The 9,096-nt window shown below is 33.5% G+C and overlaps 1 pseudogene; it reads right to left on the bottom strand.

The window, feature by feature from the left end:
* Positions 1-4,127: 4,127 nt before the first annotated feature.
* On the bottom strand, positions 4,128-5,497 carry LOC106978442 (vimentin-like; annotated as a pseudogene).
* Positions 5,498-9,096: the final 3,599 nt, after the last annotated feature.

Below are 9,096 nucleotides of genomic sequence, written 5' to 3'. Positions count from 1 at the left end.
ATAGAGATTTTAATTGCTACATTTCATTTGGGAAAAGAATACAATAAAGAATATTTCAAAATAAAACATAGTTATTAGAGGCCACACACTGTAATTTCAGGCAGGACTTTTGGCCTCCTGCAGTGACCACACAATGTGATGGCTTGAGACTTATGCACCAGGCATGGCCCAACTCGAAGGTCCTCTTCTATAGAAAGATTCTACCCTATCAACTATTGTGACATTGAGTTTAAAGCTTATCTATTTTTTTCTTTTCATTTCTATTCAGAGGTTGATCCTTTTATATAGACTCTAAGTAACTAAAGAAGAAATGATAATCTATCCTGTTCCTGAGATCTACTGTACACAATAGCAACAATACATTTATTGAGCAGAAAATAGCATAGTTGGCACTTTATTCCATTAACCGCTTCATATTCGTTGGTTTATCATCCAGGGAAGAAGCAAGCCATCAACTGACACCACAGCTTCAAAATGAAATCAATCCACCATATTAGCTATAAAAATAGTACTGAAAAGCAATTTTTGAGGTTAAAAGGCTAAGCAGCAATAGGTTAGGCTTGTGAGAAGGATATGAAGGCTGGCCTCAAATATCATGCAATGGAAATGTATTCTTTGTTAGTTTGCAGAACCAGAAAGGAAGCATTTCACCGTTTTGTTGTGTTCTAATGTTAAGATCTCAAAGATCATTCAGTTTTAAATATTTGAATCTCTGTACACTAGTTTACAAAGCTCATGAGGTAAGCTATCAGTCATGGAGCAGAGACAATTAAGGCAACCTTAAAACATGTGCAGAATCTTCCTGACTTTGTTCAACTGAAAGAATCCATCTCTTAGCTTTCAAGATTTTTATGAAGCTCCCATGAATAATAATCTTTGCTTCAGGGAAAGTGTCCAAAAGTCTTGTTAAATCAAACTCACTCTTGATTTGAAAGAGACAATTATAATGATGTCATCTCCTGAATTATCTTAAATAAATTTAGAATCTGAAGGAACCATAATGATTAGTGAGCTCATACAGATTAAGGACATCTGCAAATATCAGCAAGGACATCCCCTCCCGTTCTTCATCACCCAGGCAATGCTCATTCTGCACAGAGTAATTCAACAAGTATTTTTATTTTTTGTACTTCATCTTGTCCCTAAAATTATGTATTTTTATATTATAGTTGATGACTTCTGTAGTAGATGAGCAAAGGCATAGATAGATGATAGATAGAAAAAGTTTGCTGGATGTGGTTCCTAAAATAATCTTTAAAAATTATGGTGGCCCTACAGAGACAAAAACATTCCAGCTCTCATGTAATTAAAATCATTACTATCTTCTTGATAAAATTTAGACTCACTTTCCTTAATGTTGTGCTACGAAGTCTGGCTTTCCAATTTAAAATCCAGAGTTATTTTAATATGGAAAGTTTAGTGAGTATTATATTGGTATTTCCTTTTATTTTGAGTTTTATTTCTTTGATTTTCAAGCATCCAAACACACACACACACATACACACACACACACACACACACACACACACCTACACACACCTACACACATGTGCACTGGTCTTTTGCCCTGTTGTTTGACATATATTTCTCCTTATGATTTTTAGTTTATATTTTTATTTTTTAAAATTTTTGTAACTTTTTTTCAGTATTGAGAGACAGGGCGTGAGTCAGGGAGGGGCAGAGAGAGCAGGAAACAGAATCCCAAGCAGGCTCCAGGCTCTCGGCTGTCAGCACAGAGCCTGATGCAAGGCTCGAACTCATGAGCAGTGAGATCATGACCTGAGCTGAAGTCGCCCACTCAACCAACTGAGCCACCCAGGTACCCCTATAGTTTTCTTTTTAATTACTCAGGTTTCAATGAATATTTCACATATTTAACACTTAGCACATTGATTTATAATAATTATAATAAAGTCTTTTCATAAATGTATGAAATTGGATTATTTACTGAGAGTTACCTTTTTTTACATGAGGACAATTCATTAGTAAAAATGCAATTTTTCTCTTATTTTCAAGAGTCTATAGATTGAAATACTGAGCATTTTCTTATCTTTTAGCTTTATTCATTTGTCTACATTTTTCTTAATCCCACTGAGTGAAAGGATTCAGTTCTAGTGATGTCTGATTCCAAGTTGATGCATAATTGCTACTTTCCTACCATTATACAAAGAACTATATTGTTTACATTTCAGCACTCATTCATTTAACTGAAATACCTTAAAAATTACACTTGACTGAAATGAACCATTTTGACACCTGAAAGTTTTCATATATGTTAAGTCCTATTCTTTCCTTGAGTCTTTTATCTTTATATTTTTTGAGTCTAAGAATTGGTGACCTTAGCAATGCCTCAAGTTAGGTTCTCCTCCAAACCTTTATTAGCTTAATAGATTTCAATTTTATAAAATCCACTCAAGATCCCATTTCCTTTTTACAATATTCTTACTCATTTCTGATAATATTCAGAACGTTATCTGTTTTTCTTCCATGTTATATTTTCTGATACATATATTTAACTTCAAATATAGGAGATTTCTTCTACTAATCAGTAAAGTAAATTATGGCCTTTTGATCCTGATTTCAGACTACTAGAACATTACATACAGAAGCAAGTATAAGAAGACTTGCTCGCACATATACACATGCATGTGGGTACCATTAATGCTTATGGCAAGCAGTGGGCCAACTTAGAAAAAAATAAGCATAAACAAACAAACAGGAATAGTTTAAATAGTACGGAATTTTAGGCAGTATTAAAAATGATGATTTGGGGGCGCCTGGGTGGCGCAGTCGGTTAAGCGTCCGACTTCGGCCAGGTCACTATCTCGCGGTCCGTGAGTTCCAGCCCCGCGTCGGGCTCTGGGCTGATGGCTCAGAGCCTGGAGCCTGTTTCCGATTCTGTGTCTCCCTCTCTCTCTGCCCCTCCCCCGTTCATGCTCTGTCTCTCTCTGTCCCAAAAATAAATAAACGTTGAAAAAAAAATAAAAAAAAAATGATGATTTGTACTGAAATGAGACTCCACAGTTTGAGAAGCTAAGTAAACATAGAAAAACATCTGTTTGACATATTTTATTGAGCATTAAAATGGTATATTACAAAAATATACATAAAACATGCTCATAAATATAAAAAATCCAGAATTGCATTTATATTATTATATATTTCAATTGTATAAATACAACAAACTTGCATTTATACATAACATAAATAATAAAGTTAAAAATAATTTTCTTTCATTGTATAAGGCTTGGATTATACAGAAAAATTCATATAATAAAATTGAAATTAACCATAATATCTAATGGCACAAGATCTTTTTTGAGTTTTATCAAAAATTTATTTCTAGATTTTTACTTTTTTCAAAGAATTTCAAAATAAAGAAACAAGAAACACTTAATCAAGTAGGTCTTTCTGGAAAAAAGTCTAAGTTAATGTAGCAATTTCACCTTAATTTTTGAGCAACTATGCCAAGAATTCTAATTGCTAGCTTCTGTGTACCACATTTGACATTATGTGTTTACCAATTCTTATTTAAATGCTCTTTGTACATGACCAGCTCAGCACACTGCCCTGTCACCTACACATCTGATGGCTGTTCTTCCTGTTGGCCCACAATTACTTAATTGATTAGGTTGTTTCTTGTGTAGGATTTTCCCATATATGGATTATCTTGCAGATTTTTCATCTGGTTTTGGATGTGGAAATTTCCATATATTTTTCATTACATCCTGGGAAATTAGTCACAAATTCCAAAAGTGATTTTTGTTCTTCGTCTATGTTAAACAGCTGTTTCTTTTCAGTTAAATTCTCTTTGTTGGGTGTGCATGCATGTGTGTGTGTGTGTGTGTGTGTGTGTGTGTAAGAAAGAGAGAGAGAGAGAGATTATTGCTTGCCTCCTTATTTTAGTTTAGTTTAGCTTTCCAAAGATTTATTGAAGCAGAAATGAGTTGGTCAGATACTTGTTGGAAAAAAGTAGTTTTAATGGTATTCAAAAATACTTTTCAAAAAGCATTCCAGCAAAAGTTTTCTTCATAAAGTAGATTATGTTGTAAACTTTTTTCTCAATCTTTTAGGAGTGTTGATAACTAGAGGCTATTTCTATTCCAAATCTATCTTGCGCTCCTGAAAAATTGCAGAAATGCTCCTGAAAGCTGTTTCTTTAAGATAGGGATTTCCTTTTTATTCTTGCTGGTTATATATTGCTGCACCAGGTGTGTGCAATTTTCACTCAAGGTCATCATGATTCTGGGAAATTTCATTGATAACCTGTACATCTCTAGTTTCAACCATCATAATCAGAAGGGTCCTTTTTGAGAGAGTGTCAACCACAAAGAGTGAATCCAGATCAGTTTCCCTCAGGTTCAAGGAAGAAAAGTTTGGAAGAGGCAGAGCAATCCTGCTCTCCTCACTTTCCAGCAGTTTCTTATAGTTGGCAGTTTCAATGTCAAGAGCCATCTTAACATTCAGTAGGTCCTGGTATTCCTGAAGGTGATGAGCCATTTCTTCCTTCTTGTTCTGAATCTCGCCCTGCAGGTGGCCAATAGTGTCTTGGTAGTTAGCAACTTCAACAGCAAAATTCTCTTCTGTTTCATGTATCTGGCATTCAGAGACTTACTAGTTCCTTTGAGTACAACTACTTCACAGGTGAGGGACTGCACCTGTCTCTGGTACTGATTTGACTCCTGCTTCACCTGGCTCAGGGCATCATTACTTAGGTTAGCGGTCCCAGAGGTTAGCAAACTTGGACTTGTACTATTCTGCAGTCGCCTGAAGGTTCTTGGCAGCCATGCTTTCATGCGTACATATATTTCATACATACAGCAGGTGTACATCATGTAGGGCTTGCCTACGTATTTTAAAATTAGTTTCACTTATAATGAAAATTCTGAGATCTCAATTTATTTTCTTTCCAAACACTTTTCTCTCTTTTGTTGATATTCTTTTAGAAGGACATACCTGGAATTTTACATAAATATTCGTTGTCTCAACAAGTTCTAGCTGAACATTATCATGTACTTCAGTCACCTAACCATCATACCTTTGTGTTGCCAGGGCATTTCATGAGGGCTTCTTTTAATATTTGTTTAAACAATAACTTTTTGTTACAGTTTCATTACTGATGTTGCCAGCTATCTATGGTTATTTTTTCAAGTGTATTGCCTCACTCTTGGTTTGTGTATATGTAAAACCTTATTTAATAAAAGCCACATTGTAGGAATTAGGATTATTATGAGATATGTGTATGGCACTGAATCTATATAGTTCCCTGAACACATTTATATAATTTATTTGTGCCCTTTTTCCCTATTCTTCTCTACTCACCTCCACCTTTACGGTACCATACATTTTTCCTATTCTCTTTTGTAACATTATTCCTAAGCTTCTTTATTTCTCCAGTACATGATACACAAGGAGGGACATTTTTGAACTAATATGTATTTGTTTATATTTTTTGAATTACACAGGGACATTTTTGAATGAATATGTATTTGTTAGATTTTTTGCCTTTTTTTACTGCAAAAGTCATATCTTTATATTTTCTTAATATCAGGCTAGAGTTGAAGATTTAATAGGTGAATTTACCTTGTTGATTTTTATGATAAATATGCATATTAAAAATATACATACATACATTTTATTGTATATGACACCTTTTTGTAGAAAGGATTTGAAGTAAAGTACAAATTAAATAGATGCACACATATGTATATACGTATATGTATATTTATGGATTTGAAAAATTAGCAGAAAATAAGGATCATAAAAAGGAGGAGAGAGAAACATCCCAGAAGGGCAAAGTAATTGAATATTAAATTCATTTCTGAATATTGTTATAGACAGGAATATTCAATAAGTTAATATTAATCATTTGATATAATCATCAGAATAATAAGAAAAGATATTTTCATGACAACAAGTTGTCAAACAATTATTTTGTAGACTTATCTTTAGTCAGTGTTGAGCAACACGCAGGGTAATGTCATCAGGAAAGAGTTAAAATACGGAAGTGACTATTTCTCTGCATGACCTTTGGTAATGCAGACCATTGGAAGTAGGTCAACTGAATTTCTAAACTTCTCTTTAAGATATTTCCCATCACAAATTATATAAAGATTGACTCTAGCTCTGATTTGTTTGTAATAACCTCTGTTGAAACAAGTCAATGTGTTGCTGTTTTCAGTGCTACCATTGTGGATACAATAAAACTGTTGGCCTTATAATGATGTAGTTAATACATAAATACTGACAAATTAATACAAGCCTACTTTCTACAATAAAATAATTTTGGGTTATTTCTGAAAAAGTTCTCTGCATATGTATGTAAAAATCTCTTTATCATATTTTTTTTAATTTAATGTTTTACTTATTTTCTTGGAATGCTTTTTGAAAACACTTCCAAATTCTTTTTTGTTTTAAAATTTGTTTTTACATTTATTTATTTTTGAGAGACAGAGTGAGACAGAGGGTGAGCAGAGGAGGGGCAGAGAGAGGAGACACAGAATCTGAAGCAGACTCCGGGGTCTGAGCAAGCATTCAGCACAGAGCCCAATGTGGGGCTTGAACCCACAAACAATGAGATCATGACCTGAGCCGAAGTCGGACACTTGACCGAATGAGCCACCCAGGCGCACCTCCAAATTCTAATAATGGCCCAAGATGGCTTTTTTATTAGAGATATGCTTTCTTAAACTGAAGCTATGTGTATTGAAATTAGAGACTTATTTATATTGATAAAGAGAGAGTAAGTAGTAAAAATAAACAGACCATTTTTTCCCTTAAGGACAGCTTCATTCTTTATTGGGTTAGCATATTTTCTAACATAAGAATCATAAAATAAGCTTTCTTCTTTGTATAGGTAGGGTCTACCTCAGTTTTTAGCTTACAATTTGAAACTTTTATTTTGCTGCCTAGCTTTATTTTTAAATAAGGCAAGCTATGTTAGATAAAAGAAATACAATGTTGAGCTACCCGTGTGTTTGTTTTCTTCAAGAATAATAATTTTATTTATCACAAATATGCTGGTATAACATTTTTGTTGTTCATCACTTTATACTTCTATAAAATACAGCGAAAGGTCTTACACATATTCATCCTGCTCTAAAATGATTAAAATTATTTATATGTCATTACAGAAGAATTGATCAAAAATATGAATAGTGAAATCATAAAGGGTGCCTGGGAGGCTCAGCTGGTTGGGTGTCAGACTCTTAAATTTGACTCAGATCATGATTCAGATCGAGCCCCACATCGGGCTTTGGCCTGATAGTGTGAAGCCGGCATGGGATTCTCTCTTCCTTCTCTATCTTCTTCTCTCTCTCAAAATAAATAAACATTTAAAAAAGGAAAGAAAAATAATAAAGAAAATAATAAAAATATATTAGATATATGAATATATTCTTATTCTTCCTAATAATGCATGAAGTACAAGTAAAAACAAAGTATAATGTTTCTTATACAACAAACTTACAAATTAAAAAAAATTCAGTGCTGACCAATAAGTAGTCACAAGCAAATTCTTCTGTATAGTCAAGGCAGAGTACCAAATGATATAACTTTTGAGAGGACAAGTTGTAATGTATTATTAAATGTTAATGCATATACTGTACTAATTATGCTTTTTGCAGTTTATTTTATGTAAGTATTTTCACGAAAGAGAAATTATATAAATATGCTAATATCTGTAACACCTAGAATAATAATAAGTTAACAGTGCTTTACTTTTCAGAAAATTTATTTTATTTTTTTTCATGCTAACAGGTATATAGACCTCACTCAAAAGAGCCAATCAATCAAATTGTGCCAAGATTATAAATATATAGAAAGTTTATCTATCTATTGATCTGCATGAGATGAATTTGTAACTGTAACTTCAATTGTCCTCTTATTTATATTACCATTACACCAGTCACTTTACCCAAGATTCTAACTGGCTTCTGCCAAGTGCATGCCATTCTCACATGAAGTTAATCTGTAGCACTTGCTTATGCTATCTGTATTACATAGGAAATAACTCAAATAAACTTAGCTTTATTGTCACCATCATCTCCATCATCTATATGACTTTCCTTCATCATCACTTTTCATGCACACACACTCAGACACACACACAACACACACACACACACACACACACACACACACACACACACACTCACAAGACATTTAAAGCTAAATGGATCTTTTAATATTTTCCAAAATAGAATGGAGTATTATGCTTGCAAGGGACACTTAGAATACTTTGATAGATATGCAAGATAAGCATGTAAATATTCTTACCATAAGAAACTTTTATCTTTGAAATATATATAGTATTTACATTTTGTATTTTTAAGAGTATAGCAAGATAATGTCATAAGCACTGAAATGTATAAATCATCTCTATTTTCATGCTTCAGTTATACATAAACCTTAGGCTAAGAACTCAGGGTGTCTTCTGTAAGACTTTATTGAGTATGGCATCTCATTCAGTGAAGAGCACGGGGATGGAGGCTGGGAAAAGATGAATTTGAAGACTGATTTTTTTCATGATCTTTGTAGCATGGTTATTGTCCCATTCTAAAATGTTAAATAGATTATCGTGAAGACAAAACAAACAATACAGAAAAAGTCTGACTAAAAAATGAAATTTGTGTAGCTATCACAAAGCACAAAGTAAAACAATCAGCCGTGAGTTGAGGGCATCCTCTCACAGATTTCAGTCCATATGATGACTTCCTGCAGAAAGGAATATTAAATAAGGAATATCTTAGTTTGAAGTTTGCAGTGTATCTTAGTTAACCTACTACCTCCTGGTGTTCCACGCTTCTAATAATACAGTATGGAGACTTCCTGAAAGAAGATCGAGGTTAAGGAAAAGCTTGCCTCTAGACAGAAGTTTCACTGAGGGAGATTCAAAAGTTCTTCAACTTTTTGTATTGTTATCATCTTTCTTTACTTTTGCTCCATCATTTATCCACTAAGGAGTGTGGGCCTATGTCCACTTTGACCTTTCAGCTCGAGCAATTCAAAGGTCAATATATTTGTACCTCTATCTAGTCTTCTATATAAGACAGTGATGCTATACTTTCGTGTAGTGGGTGTGTGTGTTTGTGGGTG

The sequence above is a fragment of the Acinonyx jubatus genome, chromosome D1, assembly GCF_027475565.1.
Source record: "Acinonyx jubatus isolate Ajub_Pintada_27869175 chromosome D1, VMU_Ajub_asm_v1.0, whole genome shotgun sequence".
Lineage (NCBI taxonomy): Eukaryota > Metazoa > Chordata > Mammalia > Carnivora > Felidae > Acinonyx > Acinonyx jubatus.
The sequence above is the reverse complement of the archived record's forward strand: the minus strand, read 5'-3'. Positions and strand labels throughout refer to the sequence as shown.